This window comes from Coffea eugenioides, chromosome 5 (assembly GCF_003713205.1).
Source record: "Coffea eugenioides isolate CCC68of chromosome 5, Ceug_1.0, whole genome shotgun sequence".
Classification (NCBI taxonomy): Eukaryota; Viridiplantae; Streptophyta; class Magnoliopsida; order Gentianales; family Rubiaceae; genus Coffea; species Coffea eugenioides.
Genome location: NC_040039.1, coordinates 34,807,599 through 34,826,353, shown reverse-complemented (window position 1 = coordinate 34,826,353; position 18,755 = coordinate 34,807,599). Strand labels below are relative to the sequence as shown.

Genomic DNA, 18,755 nt, shown 5'->3' with positions numbered 1-18,755 from the left:
AAAGCATTGGAGCTAAACCTTAACTACATAAGTGTTTTGCTAAGAAGAGCAGAGGTGTATGAAAAGTTGTAACAATTTGAAGAGACTATAGCAGGTATGTCGGTGTAAGAATTTGAATATTTTACTGTCATTGAGCAGCTGCTGGCAACTTCTAGCACAAACTTGTGCTTATAAGAAGACTAATCTATGATTTGTGGTGGCTTTATTATATGTGTAATGGCTGCAATCTTGCTTGTTCTCTCTCTCTCTCTCTCTCTCTCTGTCTCTCTCTCTTTCTCACACACACAAAAGCACACACACACGCAAAGCCAATGGCATTCATTAATCTTCTCATATAGTCCATATGGCTTTTCACAATTTATTGTTTCCTATGCTGGTGTTCATTACAATATGCAGATATGACAAAGGTTTTGGAAGTTGACCCATCATATGATCAAGCTAGAAGACAGATTGTTCGCTTGAAGCCATTAGCAGATGAAAAACGTCAAAAGATGAAGGAAGAAATGATTGTTGACCATTGGTGGTATGAACTTCTTTGGGTAGTTGCTGTTAAATGATTCTTTTTTGCTCTTCACGTGTAAATATAGGAATGCTTCATTTTTGCAAAAGAAAATGTGTTCTAGGGGAGAAGAGTGGAGGAGGAGGAGAGGATCTGGAATTTTTGCAAAAGTAAAAGGAGCTAGTGTGAGCTGAGGTGGCTAGTGCATTCGGAAGATTCTGGAGGAAGGGGAAGGTTAATGTGAGCAGATAAAGCTTTGCTTCAGGTGCTGCTAAAGAATAGATGCTTGTGGAAGTGGACAAACGATTACTGAGATTAGCACAAGGATGGTTTAAGGGAAATGTAAGCACTTCCATATATGTGAACTAGAGTGAAGGTATTTCTTATGGTATGTGTTACTGTGCTTGTGCAATTGAGCGTGCTTTTGTCTGCTTTTCCTTCATAACATTTAGTGCCTGAACAAATTGCATTTAGTTAAGCTGAGGTAGTTCAAGAATGAACTACATTTGTTTCTGTCATCATATCCTGTGATGCGTGTTGAAGTGATGGACTCATTTTGTAGTGAAGTATTTGCAAATTATTAATAGCCTGGCAGTGCTTGAAGTTGTAGAGGGCGAATTTGTTCAAGCTGTTCATGGTTTATCTTTGCTGCATTTGGAGATCATGATTAAATGAGAATAGATTCTTGTACTTTCCTGAACCCAAGGTGTAGATTTTGGAAACCATACTATGCTGATAGAACAACTCCAATCCTTTTGTTTATGTTTTTATTGAACTTCTGATCTTGGTTTGTCTGCATATTTTCAACACGCCTTGTGCAGTTGAGTCACTTTTTCTGAGTTCATTGGCAGCCAACATTATTGTTTGTGACTTTATTCTTACATTCTATGGGTTATATCTGCTTCTCCTATTCCTTTTTCCCTATTTGGCACCTCAAGCAAGGAGAGTTCATTTTGTTGAACCCTGGACAATTGCAGCAAAATCTGCTTAACTTTGTCTGCTTTACTTGGATACGGTTGATGGTGAAAGTATTTTAGGGTATCAATTATTTCCAGTTTATATGTGTGTTCAATTGCATATGATGATATCTCTCACGAAGTTGAATTGTTTACCTTTTGATCAGGTAAGCTGAGGGAAATTGGAAATTGCAATTCTGGTCAATTTGGAATGAGCGCTGACAATTTCAAAGCTGTGAAAGATCCAAACACTGGTTCATATTCTATTCCATTTCAGTGCTAATATCTTTTACAAACTTCACATATATTCTTTAGTTTCTGGAGCTATGGATCAAATGGACTGAAATCTTAAAGAGGATGAAGCACGTTTCCTCACAGTGTTGATCTCAGTCGTATGATTATGTTTTTACATATAACTTGAGAAAAAGAAATTGATGTGGTTTTTTGCCATAATATGTTATAAACAGACTTAAAGTTTCACTTTACTGGAAGTTTCTTATAGTTGCTTTAGTACTTTCCATTTCTTCGTGGTGTTGTCCATGGTTTTGATACTGTTTTGGAGGGCATCTGAAGGTGCAGCATAATTTATGCTATCAACGTCTTTGTCATGATCTGTTCGGAGAGTAGCATAGAAATGTAGAACCTTGCACGCAAACAGGGAGAGAGTCCACCTCCTCTTCCCACCCATCCCAAAAAAGGGTAAATTCTGACTAGATATCATATCATAGCCACACTAAAAGTGTGTAAGCTCGGATGAACACTGAAATGGTCTGGTTACTCCGTAATTTTCATGAACTCTGGGGGTGTTTGTTGGTTGCATGATTTTTGGGCGGCTTGGGGATATGTGGGCGCAGACAGCCTCATTGAATCGGGTGCACACTCCTTCCTTTGCCTTCTCTCTCTCTTCCTTGCTCTTAATTTCAATCCTTGCTCTCTTCTAATTACCACTTTCTTTCCTGCTCTTCTAATTACCGGACCAATTTCTCCCCTTCGCTTGCTTACACCTTGCAGCACAACTCAGGAATCAAGGTAAATCTCTCTCTTCTCCTAGTCACCATCCCTCCTTCCTCCTTCCTCCAGACTCCAGCCCACCACCCTTGCCGCCCCTTGCTATGTTTGTTACCAGCTTTTGTTTCGTGAGATTCGGTTGGACTTGGTTTTTGGAGCTTAATCCCCTCTCATTCCTCTTCCTCTTCTTTGCTTACATAAAATTCTCTCTCTCTCTCTACTACAATGAAATCGTTTATGCTTTTTTTTCTTGTGGATTTTATTTCAGTAGGTTTCCATAAATCAATTTGTACTTTTTTCTTTTTTGCCAACAGTTAATTCTTGAAAAATTGAAACTTGCGGAAGAAAGGCAAATGGAAGGAAGGGACTCACTTTGGTATCTCTGAACAGGTTTATATCAATCACTTTGCCTTACAATTGTCCAAGGTTAAAGGAATTTAGTTTCTTATATTGCAGTTACGAGTACAATGATATATGATGACGTAGTTATATATGGGGCTGTTGATAAAACCATAAAAGTGGGTAGGGCAAACTGCAGTTTAAGCCAAACAATTTAACTGCTTTCAAACATTGTACTCGCCTCAATTAATATACTTGATGAGTAGCTTCAAATTTTTTTTTTTTGGGGTCAAACGGCTCTAAGTTGCTTCATTTGTATATTGTATAGGTATTGTATAAAGCTTCAGTGGCTGCTTTGCTTTATTAGGGTCTAAAGTTGAAGTGGATGTTGCATCATGAGTTTAATGGTCCAATTAAATTTCTTAATTTAAGATTAAATCGTTGCTGGATGTTTATATCTTCTACACCCAAAGGCTGCAAATATTTAGTTTTCAGAATTTTCAAACATATACTCTGATGTACTATAAAATTTACGATTGTTAGTACCTGATCATTGTTGATGTATGTGAAGAATATTTTCTTGAAGTTTGAGCATAAAAGTTAATCTTGATTTCTTGGGCTTTTGGTCAATAGAGATTGCACTGACGTGGGCTTGAGTTAAATAGGCATCGATTTCTTTCCTCCACCTGTATCCCACGTGCAATTATAAACATCACTTTGAAGGTCTATTTTCGGTTTTCTACTTATGTTCCAGAATTCTGTCCTCTCATTCGCAGCTCTTCTTCTTTCTTTGACTTACCCTTCTTCTCGCCTGCTCTCATATACTTAAAACTCACAGTTCTTTTTTGGTCTTTCAAGTACAAACCAGGCACTTTGCTTCTTAATTCTTTTCATGGACAGATGATTTTCTCATAATTTATTTACTTCCCAAGTTAAGTGGTTATTTATTGCAGTGAATTGCCTTTTGTGACAATATTTTTTGGATTCAATCCTTTAATAAATCAGGTGGTTGACTACAAGGTCTCTTTCTGCATGATTAAAATACATACAAATACCAATAAACTCTTGACAATGGAAAGACGTAACTGACGAGAGGTACTGAGGGAGAGGTTGGAAAGAGGAAGCTCTATTGAATATTCCACCCAATTTGTAGATTGTAAGTGCCATGTGGCAGCCCCAGGCTCGAGTTGATTATGTTGGTGTCACTGAACCTCCATGGCCTTCCTCCTTGTGAAGCTAATGCTATTGAATCTTCTCTCTTTTGGTTTTGGTCATTGATTTCAATTTGAACTGTGTTTTTTAGGTAATGTTTTGGTATTTATGCTTTATTTTGTTCAAAATGGAAACTTTGAAATGATCTTTGCTACAACCTAAAATATTTTGGGGTCGGGATTATCCAGGAATTTAACCCTTTTCATATGAGTTCAATTTGAGGGAATTTAACTATACATTCCATGCTTATTGTTCAACCTGCTTTGATGTATACTTCATTTATAATATGGGAGAGCTGCATTACCCAGCTATTCCACTTTGGATTGGGCAAGGATGAATGGACAGTTGATAAAAGCCATTTCTCCACGAGTTATGGAAACATATTGATATGCAGCATTACGGTATCTAGGTACTCCTAAGAACGCTTTTCATGTCCCATATGCAGTTTTGTGCTCTTGATCTCATTTTATTATGGCCCAACCTGCAATTCTATTTTGTTTTAAAATTGAGTCAACATAGTCCAGTTATAGTGTAAATGAGAGCCATTTTGGGGCTGTTTTATTACCATTTCAATGAGATAGTGGAGTTAGTCTTGAGTTGGTAGGAGCTATTGGATATCCTTGCCTTTCAATGTTGGACATTGATTTTGTTTGTTAAGTCCGTTAAAACTTAAAACAGAGCATCAAGCTCTCCTGCTTATAGCAATTCCTTACTTATTTTAGTGCCTCTGTTTTCCATCTTCTACAGCCTTCTATCTTGTTTCTTTGAGGAGACTACCGATGTATTTCTTTCCAAGAAAACATGCAACTCTAAACTCTCTTTCCTGCAGCAAAAGAAAAAGACAACTTAGATATCTAGAGAAAAGATTATTATTGGGAATTGAGAAGTTTACCACCCTCTGCTGCAATCTCCTCTCTGAGATATCGGTGAATATCTACATTCCTCTCTCATCCCTCTTGAATATGCTGGAATATAGCAAACCATTTAGGTTTTTGATCTATTTCAGTCATTGTATTTTCTCTATGTATTCAGTAGCTTCAGTTACTCAGTTAAATCGGCTTTTGGTAATATTCATTTGATTGTGTATTAGGTCCAGTAAAGAATGCTATTGGTGTAAGGATGATTAAATCGAAATCTTTGTGTCGCTTTCATGTTCTTAGTATCATTAGTAATAATTTTTTGTCCTAATAGACTTTACGAATCCTATTTTTCTCACTCGATTCAGCCATTAATGTCCTTTTGCACTAATTTTGATATTTTAGCTTGAGGTAATTTTGTGCATCGCCTTCCTGTTCATTTTAACTTGATTTTGCTTAGTCCTTTAATGAGATAAATATTTCTAGCAACACTGGAGTTAGTCAAGCACGCAAGAAGTTTATGAGAAAAGTAAACTATTGCAACATCTCATTTATTGTTACTTCCTTTTCTTGGATATATTATTTCATGTTACTCTATTGGTTTACTGATTTGAACTTGATATTTAGTTGTAAATCATTTATAGTCTTTCCTTGTGAATCCGCTTTTACTTGATTTCATTTACTAGGAACATTAACTTTGCAAGTATGCAGGATTCATAAGAAGAATTTAGCGTCAATTAGGATTATACTCTGGACTTACTCTTAAGGCTTTTCCGTGTTCTCTGAGTTAGTTTAGAACTTTATTTAGTTTCTAAGGCATGTAATTTTACTTCTATAGAGTAACTTGACATTTGTATTTGTTTTAATGCCACGGATACGTGGGAATATCTTAAGTGGTTTTTGGTGTTTCTGATTTCTTATGTTACTGGCCTGCAACAGTTTGAACTTTTTTTTTTGTTTAAATAAATATTAAATTGCTTATCTTAGTTCTTTGATGTATAGACGAAATTTTAACATTGGATGAGTTTGTGCAAATACTTCTTCATTGAAGCATTGGCTTTTGTTGAGGTTGTTTAAAAAACAAGGCTATCGCACTACCCAAATCTGTCCAATTGGAAGCTCGAATCGGTCAAGTTCTTGGCAGGAAGTAAATTCCCGTTAACTTCACTAAAGTGTATCTCTAGAATTAACTTCAATGTAACAACAGTTAAGGTTTGCTTATGATATTTTGTGCAGCTATGTACATCGTGATTTCGTATTACTAAGTTTGCTTTCCTTTATACTATTTGTTTATCGCAATGAATTTTCCTGCATGCTTGTTGATTAAAATTCTCTGTTTCTGGTAAACAAATGAACCTCCACATGCTTTTCTTGTCCAAATTGAGTACATGATACTAATATTCTGTAATTTACCTTGGCTCCCTTCTGTTTAAGTAGCTGTAATCCATGATGTCATAGCTAATGTGTTGTCCTTTCAATGCTTCCTCCAGCCTAAAACGTTAAGACCTCATGAACACGTGTATAGTTGTCTTCAAAATTGGACAATATATTGGCCATCAGGTCTGGATGGCATTGTACTTAGAATAACATATGACGATGTTATTTGAAGCTTTTGAACTTCCTTTAGTAGTGCTGGGATACCTGTAAAACTCATATCAGGCTGTTTTCAGTTATCTAATCTTGTTAAGGCTATCATATTGTCTAGAAGATTGAGATTTCCATCCAAATGTTAGGATGATTTTGGAAGCACACGTGATGTTGGAGGTTATATCAAAAAGCTACAAATTTTTGTTAGGATGATTTTCATGATTACATGACCATATAAATGTATTTTCACAAAAATTGATTCCGTCCCTACCCTTGACTTGATCTTTATCGTGTGTGTGAAAACAAGAGTTAAGATGAGTTATTGTGAGCGCAAAACAAAATTTTTTTTGTGACCTGGAGTGAAAGTAAATGTTCATCAAGAAATGCACCAACTCAGAATCAAAAAAAAACAAGAAAGAACTATTTTGTACTACTGATAAGAGGTTTTGAATTTATTTTTTGCGTTTATTGAGGTCCTATCACGAAACTTCAAGACAACTGTTTTGTATACTGATAACGAGTCTTTACTATGCATTATTCTTGATCGAAAAATTAGGGTTGCTTTTATTCGTTACATTTCTGCTTGCGAATGGAAATATTTTTTATAACCAAAAACTTCCCTATTTAAAACAATGGGTACGTGCTCTAGACCTCAAAAATTTAGTTGATCATAATAGATAAATATTGGTTAGAAAAGCATTAGAATTTGTGCACTTCACCCGCCGCCGGCAATCCAATCCAACCACTGATTGGCTAACTCATCCCCAGAAGCTTTTTTGTCACCTCTAAGGTCTTATGCCACCATAGTGACTTCATCTCTACGAGATAGTGATTCATTCAATACTCGTTAAAAGGAGTTTCAAATATTTGTTTTTTGAGAAAAGTGTAATTAATTTGAATAAAAAAACTTAAATAGAGAGAGTGAATTTATTGTGACTGTGTGTCTAAATATAAATAAATTATTTTAAAATAAATGTGCGATAACACCAAACACAAATCAACTACTCTTTCTCATCATAACCAATTGGTCAAGGATGTGATTTGCTTGGTGGGCTTTATGGCCACGTCAGGCCATTCGAATCGCTATTTTCTGAAATTTTTATAGAAATATATATTATAGCAATTTCATGTATATGAGATAAAAAAATAATTAAAATATATTTTTACGAACAACGTAAAAACTTTGTATAAAAAAAATAGTTTTCCAAACAAGATAGTCAAGATCGGTAAGTTGGTCATAATCTTTTTTTTTTTATACGATAATTAGTCATAATCATTTTTTATTTTTTCTGTCATTTGCTAATGATTGAAAACGTGCGTGCGGGTTGCCGGGGGACGTGCGTAGAACTTGGGGAGTGAGCGTGGAAAGCAATAAAGTTGGCGCACCCCACCCGATGCCGCCCACCAAGGAATTTGGCTGGCCAAAGAAAATAGACTTTTTATAGAGTTACATCATGCTGCATGATGCATGATGCATGCTGAAATTTTTTTACCCTTGTGTAAATTTTGAATGAAAATAAATTTGACGTTAAAATATTTAATTATACCATAAAGACAGTTCATGAAATTAATTATACATGACATGTAATAATAAAATGTACCAGCGTTGCCTTCTCGATTATTTACAATAAATGAGAAAACATAAGATAACAATTTTTCTTCTCTTAGTAAAATTTTGAATGTAGTTGTCCTTATACCAAAAGCAGCAAAGATGAACTGACTAAAAAAAAAAAAATCCTTCTTATTATAATAAGAAACACCCCAGAGCTTGGAACTCAAACTTCTTTGTCTTGGCACAAACTGTCCATCTTGACATAGACTCTACCTTTGGACGTACATAACCAAATTTCATTCAAAAGAAGCACAAAAGAGGCACATGCATCAAAGTACAACTGTTCAAAGCAAAGCATGGGATGGAACGGATGAAACAAGGATAAGGATAAGGGTTTTGCTGACCACAAAAGGCAACAACGCGTCAAAGCAAAAAGAGGTGAAATCAAACAGCGTACAACACTTTAAAGCACAAAAGGAGAGACCGAAAACTCCTTCCTAGGAAATGTAAAGTTTTATGCATAGTTTTACATAGTTATTTATTGTCTTTCCTAACAGCAGAGAAATTGAAATCCTTTCATCAAAATCTCGATGCAATGGAGGTGACAGTGGAAATGGATCTATTGAGAAAATTAAAATCTCTGTTTTGCCAAAATTTGTTTGAAGAATAATTTTTTTTATGCTATCATGTGTGAGGTCTTTGAACAGAATCATGAAGGATGTTCGCGGCCCAAGCCATGGCAAAAATCAAATACCCGGAAACAGAATTCTTCTCGACAAAAATGGTCAAGCGAATAATTGATCACCGTTCCTTACATTGTTGATTGTTCAATATCGGTCAACAAATAATTGCTCAATTGTGGCTAGAAGCGGGTGCTGGAGTTATATGGACGTACTGAATGCTTCACATGTCATAGAGATCAAATGTAGCACGCCTCTTTGGGATCATTTCTTATAGTCAATATATATGTTTCCCAGTTGATATTTGCATACTGCTTAATTAGTTGTAGAAGAATGCTATTTGTGACCATTTGTAGAAGGCCAAAACTTGGGTAAACCTGATTTTCAAAGATCTAATGATCTAAATTTTGTCACATCACTTGGTGAGATGATATGATACAATTTGGGCCGTTGAATATTTAAAAATCGAGCCTATCCAAGTGTGAGCCTTTGTACAAAGGTTAGAAAGAAACTCCAGTATATCAAATGATATACTATTTTTTTTATGTTATAAATGATTTGATCCCTAGTGAAAAACTGCAAATTTTAGTATTTTTCTTTGATGTATGGGTTGGTATTAAACTAATTAAATAATATAGTAGATGAGGGGCAATGATGAAATCATATTATTTTCTCTCTCTCAATATCACTTTTTAATTGTTGATTGGGTCTAAATGCTACAAGATAATTAATCTTAAGGGAGATTAACGTAATTTTTAAAACCTAGAGGGAGGCCAATGAAATAGTCATAAACCTCAATGGAGGTTTCTAAAATTGTACCGTATATTAATTCCAGATTGATCATTACACTGCCGACAGTTTAAGTAATCAGTTTGGAGTCAGCAGTTGAAAGAATAGGTAATGCGTACACGAACTTCTAGAAATATAAATTGATTTTTGTGTGATGAATCGAACATCTTGAATAGGTAATGCGTACATGAACTTCAAGTTAATAGTTTATTATTTCACTATGGAATAGCTATTGCGGCTTGATACAAGTCAAAATGTATGGATAATATTGCGGCTTATTTCACCAGTCTCTTTCTCACCAATGCCAAGTTGCCAACGACTTGACTTGTTTGGTGCATCATTTTCCGACCATTCCCCAACGCCGCGGCCCCCTTCCCCCCTCAAAATCACGTAATTGTTAAGCAAGGTGAGATGAGAAGGTAGTAGCCAAATTACTTTGTTACAGTATTCTCACAATTAATTTTCCCTTCTTTCGACATATATAGTGCAACCGAAAATCTTAGAGAAGATTTGACTGAATGTCAATTCTAATTAGAGGGTGATTATCAAGTTATTTGAGTATATATATGAGACTAACACATTACTTGCGTTTGGATAGTTCATTGTTTGTAAAAATTTATTTGATTGTATTTATAAACATATATTTCAATCAATTTTTTTAACCATCTTTTCATCTCACATGCATCACATAAAAAAAAAAAAAATTTACTACAGTATTTTTTTTAAAAAAATTATTCTAAGAAATCTTCTATTTCAAACAATCATAAATTTTTTTGTTGTGAAGAATTAAATTTTGTGGTACATTCCACAATAGAGATATAGGTTGCAAATCGGAAGAACATGAATTACTTTTTTTTTTTTTTAAATTGTGCTCCCAACGTCAAGATTACGCAATCTCATTTTGTTTAGACCTCGGACGCCACGGACAATAATGGTTCGTTATTGACCCTGAGCAGATAATAGTAACAATAATAATATCTATCCTATTTCATGGCATGATAAGCTGCCCAGTAAAATGCTGCCCCACCACTATTAGTCAAAATGGCAAAGGATGATATAACTCGTTGGGTTTAGGGGTCCTATTTTACTCGTAGACTGAGAGACTAAGGGCCCGTTTGAATAACTATGCATTAAAATTTTTATATATAAAAAATAATGTATTTAATAATTTGATGCATACGAAATAAAAATAATTAAAAAAACATGCACACAGAAACGTAAAAATTTAATGAAAAAAATTACAATAGTGGTAGCACATAGTGTGAAACCTTTGTTTCTGTGGTGGACTCACAATATTTAAACATTAAGGGCAAACAAGATATTTTGCTTTGATTAGCCCATCATTACTAGTCAATATAGATTACCCCTTTGTTTATGGATGGAATAAGTGCAAGGAGAGTTTGTTTTCAAAAAAAATTCATCAAACGTTTCCGTGTTGTCAATGATAATCTGAACTAGAAAGCGACATACGATAAACTGCCCACCAACAACTTCCAGAAGAAAGTTGCCAGTCACAAACTTCAGCTTGATGGTCAAAAGGATAGTACGGACAAATGGTCAAACGATGATGTCAAGGGAGTGACGGGACATTGCAATCGTCAGAGAGCATGGCAAGTTGAGTCGAGAATGTCAACCTTATGGGCCAAGGTTCCTAAAAAATATATAGTAATAAATTTGTTGACGGAGAAACAAATTTGCAAATAAAAGCTTATCCAAGTACACCAAAAATGTTTACACTTGCTATATATGATTGTACCTGTACAAATAAATTCAAGTTACTGAAGTATTTCATAAACTTACAGACATAACTAATGAAAAGATGAAAATTGACTAAAATTTTCTAGTGTATCAATCAATCCCGTTTCTTTGATTCTTAAATTCTACCCCACCCCCGCTAGAAATATACATAAATATATTGTAAAGAACTCATTAATTGAATAATTTTGTGAGGCCATTAACAAAAAATGACTTTAAATCACAACATTTCTAAGTAATAGATATAAATATAAAAATTCTTAGAATCAAGAAGATAGATTCTTCATTAGTTTGTTTTTTTTCGTTTAAATCATATGTCATTTAGTATAAAATTTTCCTTTTTATAATTTCAACGCTCCCAACCATTACGGGGGAAGCAACCCATCAAGAGTCTTGTCAAAGCTAAAATCTCCTCTAATCACCGCTAAAAATAATAAGAAGACAAAAGGATGAGTTGCTTTCGCCCACTAAAACAATGATCAGTTGGTCTTATGCTTCAAGCATTTTCTTAAAAATTCCTTTTCTTCTTCTAAAATTACATTTTGTGGAAGAAAAAAAAAAAAAAAGGATAGTTAGATTCTCCTCCTAGAACAATTACTCCAATATTAATGTAGAAATTGAGTAGTATTCAACTGAACTATAGAAAAATATAAACCAAGCATTAGTATTTTGTTTTCTTTATTTAGTGGCTACATGTCATTATTTGGTTGGCTAGTAGATTTGGATTGTATGATTGATTTGCATTCCTCGTCACGTGGGATTATTTCCCTTAATGATTAGTAACTGGGATAGAAGTCAGAATAGTTACGGTTTGTTTACATTAGTGTTTGGATACAAAACTTATCCCAAATAATATTTCGCTTGCATCATAAATACATTTTTCAACCCACCTTTTTATATTCCCAACCACCTTTTTATCTCACATACATCACATCACAAAAAGTGCTACAGTAATTATTTCAAATAATACCCTATCCAAACAATTAGAAATTTTTATAGAAAAAATATACTGTTGTAACAATTAGATGTATACTCAGAAGTAAAAATATGATTAGAAAATCTGTTTACGAAAAATATGAAAGGGAATTACGTGCCATGTGTTGTATACGAGTCAGTAGTCTCTGTTCATGAGTTATTCTCGTAAGAAGTTGCTGCAGCGCGCCTAGTTTGAATGGTAGAAGAAAATTTCCATTTGCCTCTGTACCGATATTTCTTGTAATTGTTACTCTGGGTTTATGTTGATTTATCAATTTGGATCCACCAAAGCAATTGCGAAAACTGAGAAACTAGAATATCAAAGCCAACTAGGCCCTGTTTTACTGTTGGGATATTACCTAGGGAGAGAGAAAACCCAATTTACTAGAACTGGAAATCAAAACAATTTTGACCTGTTATTGACGAACTAAAAGAATTAAATATACATGTACACACACACACACATATATATAAATGTAATCAATTGAGCTTTACTTGGTCTTGGTGCTGTGCTATGCTTGGCAAGGCAGTCAAAGCTAAAACAAAATAGATCAAGAAGAAGAAAAAGTAGCCAGCCAAAAAACTCGGTTGGTCCTGGAAATATTTAGTTTGTACATTTTTAGCAATCTTTAACTGTTGTGACAGATGACTTGCGGCATAGAATCTCCATAATGACCGCTCGAGGTACCGGTGGTGTTGCTCACTGCTGAGGTACTGATGACTTTGGGCATTGAATATCCATAATAACTGCTCAATTAGCAATCTTAACTGTTAATTGTATACTTTTAGTCCTTCGATTTCTAAAAGCAAATACTTTTAACTTTTTTCGTCAATTTCAACTGTTAGACCTAACAAAACTTATCTCAAAATGACGTAGTTTTGATCATCTTCTTCCTCGGGCACATCCAATCATGGATACAATTATCAACTACCGGTCAACGTCATTGACCAAGTATTGACAACTATAGAGTACTACGACAAGATTTACATGAATTTGCACCTCTAGACTTTGTTTTTGTGTGGATTTCAAATCTATGTTCGATTTTCTGTGAATCTTGCTAGATTTGAGTAGATCTAAAAAAAAAGACAGTTTTACCGTCGTTTTACAATCCTTTACAATATATTTCAAATCATATGTCAAAACATTCCTTGGAATAAGAAAGAAAGTTCAAAACAACAAAAAATTTGGTATGAGATTATCTAAATTTTCACAACATAACTTTGCACTCTTGTGAGTATTTCCACGTTACTTCAAGGCCCGTTTTGTGTTAAATTCTCTAATACTTCTTCCATTGAATTCCTTATGTTATGATTTATATGGTCATATTTGCATTGAATAAAAGCCCTTTTCTTAGGAGTATCTCTTTTCTTTTGTTAACTTCCTAAATCTTCAGTTTTTTTTTACATATGGATTGAGTGTGATCCAATTTTTGTTGGCCTTAACATCACCAACAAACAGAGGCTAGGAAATATGTGCTTTTAGAAGTTAGAGGGCCAAAAATACAAAAATAATAGTTAGTCAAAGTATATGAACATAATAGTTTTAGGCCAACAAGGTATTTTGCCCAATACTGGTTAACGAGCCCATCATTACTAGTCAGTACAGGTTACCTCTTTAAAAACTAATAGTCTGGGCTGAGAATTATTCAAGGAACGATTGTCCAAAGCTATAAATCACTTACTTAGGTTATTTAGGAGCTGCACTCAAAAGCATTGAATTAATTCATAATACTAAAGAATATTACTAACACCTTATTCTTGATGAACAATAAGAATGGTGCTAAAGGCTCAGATCTCATGATTGGAACAAAGTCAGTAGTACTAATGAGCAGGACTAAGGCTAATCACTATTACATGGCAGGTTGGGAAGAAACCAGCCACGCAACTAAAAATGTCCAATTTCACTTATCTTCACATCAAGATGCATCACAAGGCATGGTCCAATCGTTTCTCTAGAATTTGAAGTGCCACATACATTGACCACCTCATATTCTAAAATCATCCGCATATTCCTAGTAGTAGCAGCACCAAAACGTGGTACTGCAGTAGGTTTGGTTTTAAAGGCAAAGTTGATCAAATTTCTTGGATAGAGGAGTTTCGCCATCCCTTCTTGCTTTTGTATGCGTTAGATGACCAGTAGTTGTTCCTTCATGGTGCCATAATTTCAACAATTTATTGAGTTATTATTTCTTTTTTTATTTCGACTGCAAACTTAGGTCTTCCTCCTAAAATCTTAACCAAAAAAAAAAAAAAAAAGGTAATTCATGGGGAGTATCTCGTACAAATTAATCAGCTCAAAATCAACAAAAATTGGATCTTTTATGGACACTGAATCTAAGGATAACCCGTTTTTCTTTTTGTTGAAAATGTGAATTACAATATGAATTCCTAGCACTTTTAAAAGACTCCATAAATTAATGTACCATTAGTTTGTTTAAGTATGATTTGGTATGGTGAAAATGTAACAGAGGCGAAGCAGAATAGTTTAATGATGTACTACAACTCGAGATTGACTTGGATAAAAGGACAACCAAAAATAATGAACAAAATGTCATGTTGACACATGACATGATGATTGCTGATGACAACGCAGCAGCCTGTACGTGGCGGCATACTAGTTACCACTACTACTACTAAAATGAGGTCAGCCCTATAACGTCATCTGCTGCGTCATCCCACTCATCCAACGGCACGGAAAGTATTCAAATGTGCACTTTGATCTAATTCTTCCTTCTTCCAATGGATTAACGACCAAGTAGTGGTAGTATTCTACCACAGCCCTAATATTCTTCTATACAATACTAAGTAAATCATGCCCACAAAGTCCCCTCCACCCTAATCTGGCTGATACTAGCATCAAATGGTCTAAGGTGGACCTTTAACTGTTCTTTCCAATCACTTCTCATTATAGCACAGAAGAAGAATTTTGATCGTAAAGAACAAATTAACCCTCCTTAAAAGTAGAGTAGACAGACACTATCCTATGTATCCTATGGACATGCATGGACGAGGGGTTAGTGCAGTTGCACTTCTGAAGTGTAATTGTAGCAATATATATATATATATATATATATCGTTATAAAGAAACAGACTCACGGATGCATTACCAATTCTTGTCTTCTCCATTTAATAATTGTCTATGCACAAAATGGTTGCATTAATTTTACACTTTTAGAATTGAGGTATCTTAATGGATAGAAAACAAAATTTCAAGATGGTGTCCTAGAAATCAATAGAAAAATGAAAATATATCATGTGGTGCCTAAAGTGAGACCTCGAAAGGAACCCTTTTGAGGTTGTGAGATTGATTGATTAAATCTATTCTTTGGTAAGAATTCTGATTTGATTTATCCTAATATATATATACACACACACACTATATTATTACAAAACAGTACTTGATAATTTGTTGGAAACTTGAACATTTGCTAAAAATAAATCGAGAAACTAATATGTTGAGATCGTTTCTGCACCAATTCTTAGGACCCATGGATAAAATGAGATTAATTTAAAACCCAAGAAAACATAGATAATGACCTTAGGAATAGATGGGTTTAATGTTATAGAAGCAATTCTATTTGCCGGCAAAAGGAAATAATGCCCTGCAAGAAGCAAACTATTCGATGAATGACGCACAATTTTATCAGCTTAGCTTAAAAAAGAAACAAATCTTTTTCTTCTAAAGCTCGAATGTATGTAGTAAAGTTAATTATGAAGATCCTCTTCATTAAGGCAGAATCAAGAGTTGCTTAAGAAAAATGAGTTCGAAGGAAGTGCTCATACAGCCAACAACTCATAATGGGAACATAGGCTCAAGCGTACTAGTGCCTTCACCCAATATTTTCTTATCATCGAGGCGGAGGACCTAATATTATATACAGCCTAAGTTTTATTTACCATAAACGAGAAAACAATTTTTCTTCTTTTGGTAAAATTTTGCATGTAGTTGTCCTTGTACCAAAACCATCGAAGATGAACTCACTAAAAACAAAAAAAAAACAAAAAAATCCTTCTTACTATAAGATGAAGCACCCCAGAGCTTACAACCTAAAATTCTCCGTATTAGCATAAACTATCCATCTTGACATAAACTCTACCTCTGAACGTAACCAAATCCCATTAAAAAATTGATTTCATACAAATACTTGAGAAAAACTAAATTCCATTAATAATGCATTTGATTAAACCTACCAATAAATGACCAAAAAACCAAAGTTTTCTAAAAACAAACCATAAATAAAGCATCTTCAAGGGCAAAAGAGAAAATTCATAATAAGTACAACCACACTATGCACAAAACAAGCACATGCATCAAATTACAACTATTGAAAGCAAAGCGTGGGAAGGAACGGATGAAACAAGGATAAGGATAAGGCTTTTGCTGACCACAAAATGCAACAGCCTGTCAAAGCAAAAACAGGTGAAATCAAACAACGTACAACACTTTAAAGCACAAAAGGAGAGACTGTGAACAATTAATTCATTTCCTAGGATATGTAAAATTTTGTGCATAGCTTTACATAGTTATTTATTGTCTTCCTAACAACAGAGAGATAGAAATCCTTTCATCAAAACCTCTATGCAGTGGAGGTAACAGTGGAAATGGATCTATCGCGAAAATTAAAATAACTATTTTGCAAAAAATTTGTTTGAAGAATAAATTTTTTAATGTTATCATGTGCAAAGTCTTTGAACAGAATCATGAAGGATGATACTCTTTTTAGCAATCCAAGTGATGACAAGAAGCAAATACCATATGAACAAGGATATTGCAGTCAAGCAGCTTCACTTTCTACAACTGGTAAATCTCCCAAGTATAGCCATTGTCCTCTTCTGTTAAAAGGAAAAAGATCGTCGGCAGCAGCTTTTGTTCCTATAAAAGTGATGGTCGATCGGATCGGATCTCTACCAAAGCTATCGCAGCAGCTACCCTTGTTCTCCGTCTCGTCTTCCCCTCTCTCTCAAATCCTAACTAAGGCCTTCTTCTTCTTCTTCTTCTTTTTTTTTTTTTAACAGAAGAATAAAGCTTCATAACTTTTGAACAAAACCCAAATATACCCAAATTTACAAAAGAAACCAACTAGAAATTAACAGAAAAAGATGGAAAAAGAAAAAAAGATTTTGGGGGAGTGTTGAGGGGAGGGTGTGGGAGCAGGTTGTTCATGGAGTATGAGGTTGAAAACTGTTTTGGCACTCGATTTTCAGGTAGCTTAATCAGCACTTGATGCGTAGGGCTGACGTGGCGAAATGTCTGCGGTTGTAATTTTTTATTCGCAGGATAAGAAGGTTGCATCAAATTAAAGATTTAATGTGCAGTAACGGAATGTTCCTGCTGACTTTGACTTATAGAGTAGGATAAATGCTCTTTTCACATTACTTTTTTCTTTTTCCTTCACAAGTTGTCAAATTATTCTACTGGAAATTGTAATTAATTCTAAAAGGGATTTAATTAAAAGTCCATGCTGACGGCCACTTGATTGACTGTCAACTGTGTATTTTGTTGTAAGAAAAGATTGTGTAGAAGATATCAATGCAAAGTAATTATTTATTGTGATGCCTCCCACTTTTGATAAACAATTATTGTGTTGACAAGCACTGTTTCAATAGGAAACTTCGAAACAGAAATATCATAAACAATTATGCATCAATTTTCAAATTTCAACTAGCTTAGTGCAACTTGGCCTTTGAGTTTGATAATTTTTGTTCCACACGTTTCTATTTCTCGTGGTGAAATCTTTTCATTTTTGATGCCCCATCTCTTCCCACATCTTCTTCGGCCTGTTTAAAGATGAGAAACGGAAATTTTAAAAACAATAATAATATTAGATATTATAGAAAAATAGAAATTAATAAATTGATCAAGAATTGTGCAGGAACGGTTGACTTTTTGATGCTTCTAGTTTCTTGTTTCTGTACATATAAAATCTAACGTGAGATGCAAATCATGCAAGACGTACATCCTATCATGCAATACGTACATCTTTGACCTTTCAAATATCAATAGCATCACACTGCACTTTTTTTCCTTTTTTTTTTTTTGGGCACATGCTAAAAATCCAAACACGATCTAAATTATGAACAACACCTACAAGTGGATCCATTTTTCTTTGCTAACGAGGCCAAACATCAACCTGGTAACAAAGTGTTATTCCAGTTGGACAATCTATTTTTATTGTGTTTTACATTTCTAGCATATTTTAAATCTAAAATTTTCGTTTTTTTATATATTTTTAGGGCCTAGTCTATTCACAAGCAACCAAATGCGGGCTTGAAACCCCTACAAACTAATCCTTGGACTGGATATTTTTAGGGCCTTGTCTCCTGAAAAATGTACGTTGAAACCCCAAAAAAAATGTATACATAAATGATAAAATCATATATATTGGACTGGACCAAATGGGGTATATGACCAGAATATTGTTCTAACTGCTAAATTTCCATACATATAGGAGAGTCAGGATTCTTACTTTATTGTCTATATAACCAGATGATCAAACAGGAAGCAGATTGAATTGGTCTATAATATCATCTTCTGCGATCCGCGGC

At 34.4% G+C, this 18,755-nt stretch overlaps 2 long non-coding RNA genes across 5 annotated transcripts; one reads left to right on the top strand and one right to left on the bottom strand.

Moving 5' to 3' along the window:
* Positions 1-5: 5 nt before the first annotated feature.
* LOC113770035 lies at positions 6-5,165 on the top strand. Of its 4 annotated transcripts, none has more exons than XR_003468384.1 (6): positions 6-94; positions 397-523; positions 624-841; positions 1,623-2,484; positions 2,778-2,853; positions 4,323-5,165. It is a non-coding gene; the product is annotated as an uncharacterized LOC113770035 (long non-coding RNA). The 4 variants fall into 4 exon arrangements; XR_003468383.1 differs by having other exon boundaries at positions 610-841; XR_003468381.1 differs by having other exon boundaries at positions 397-841.
* Positions 5,166-16,354: 11,189 nt separating this feature from the next.
* Positions 16,355-17,448, bottom strand: LOC113770657. Its single transcript, XR_003468417.1, has 2 exons — positions 16,963-17,448; positions 16,355-16,611 (listed from the first exon to the last, which is right to left on the bottom strand). It is a non-coding gene; the product is annotated as an uncharacterized LOC113770657 (long non-coding RNA).
* Between the last annotated feature and the right edge of the window lie 1,307 nt (positions 17,449-18,755).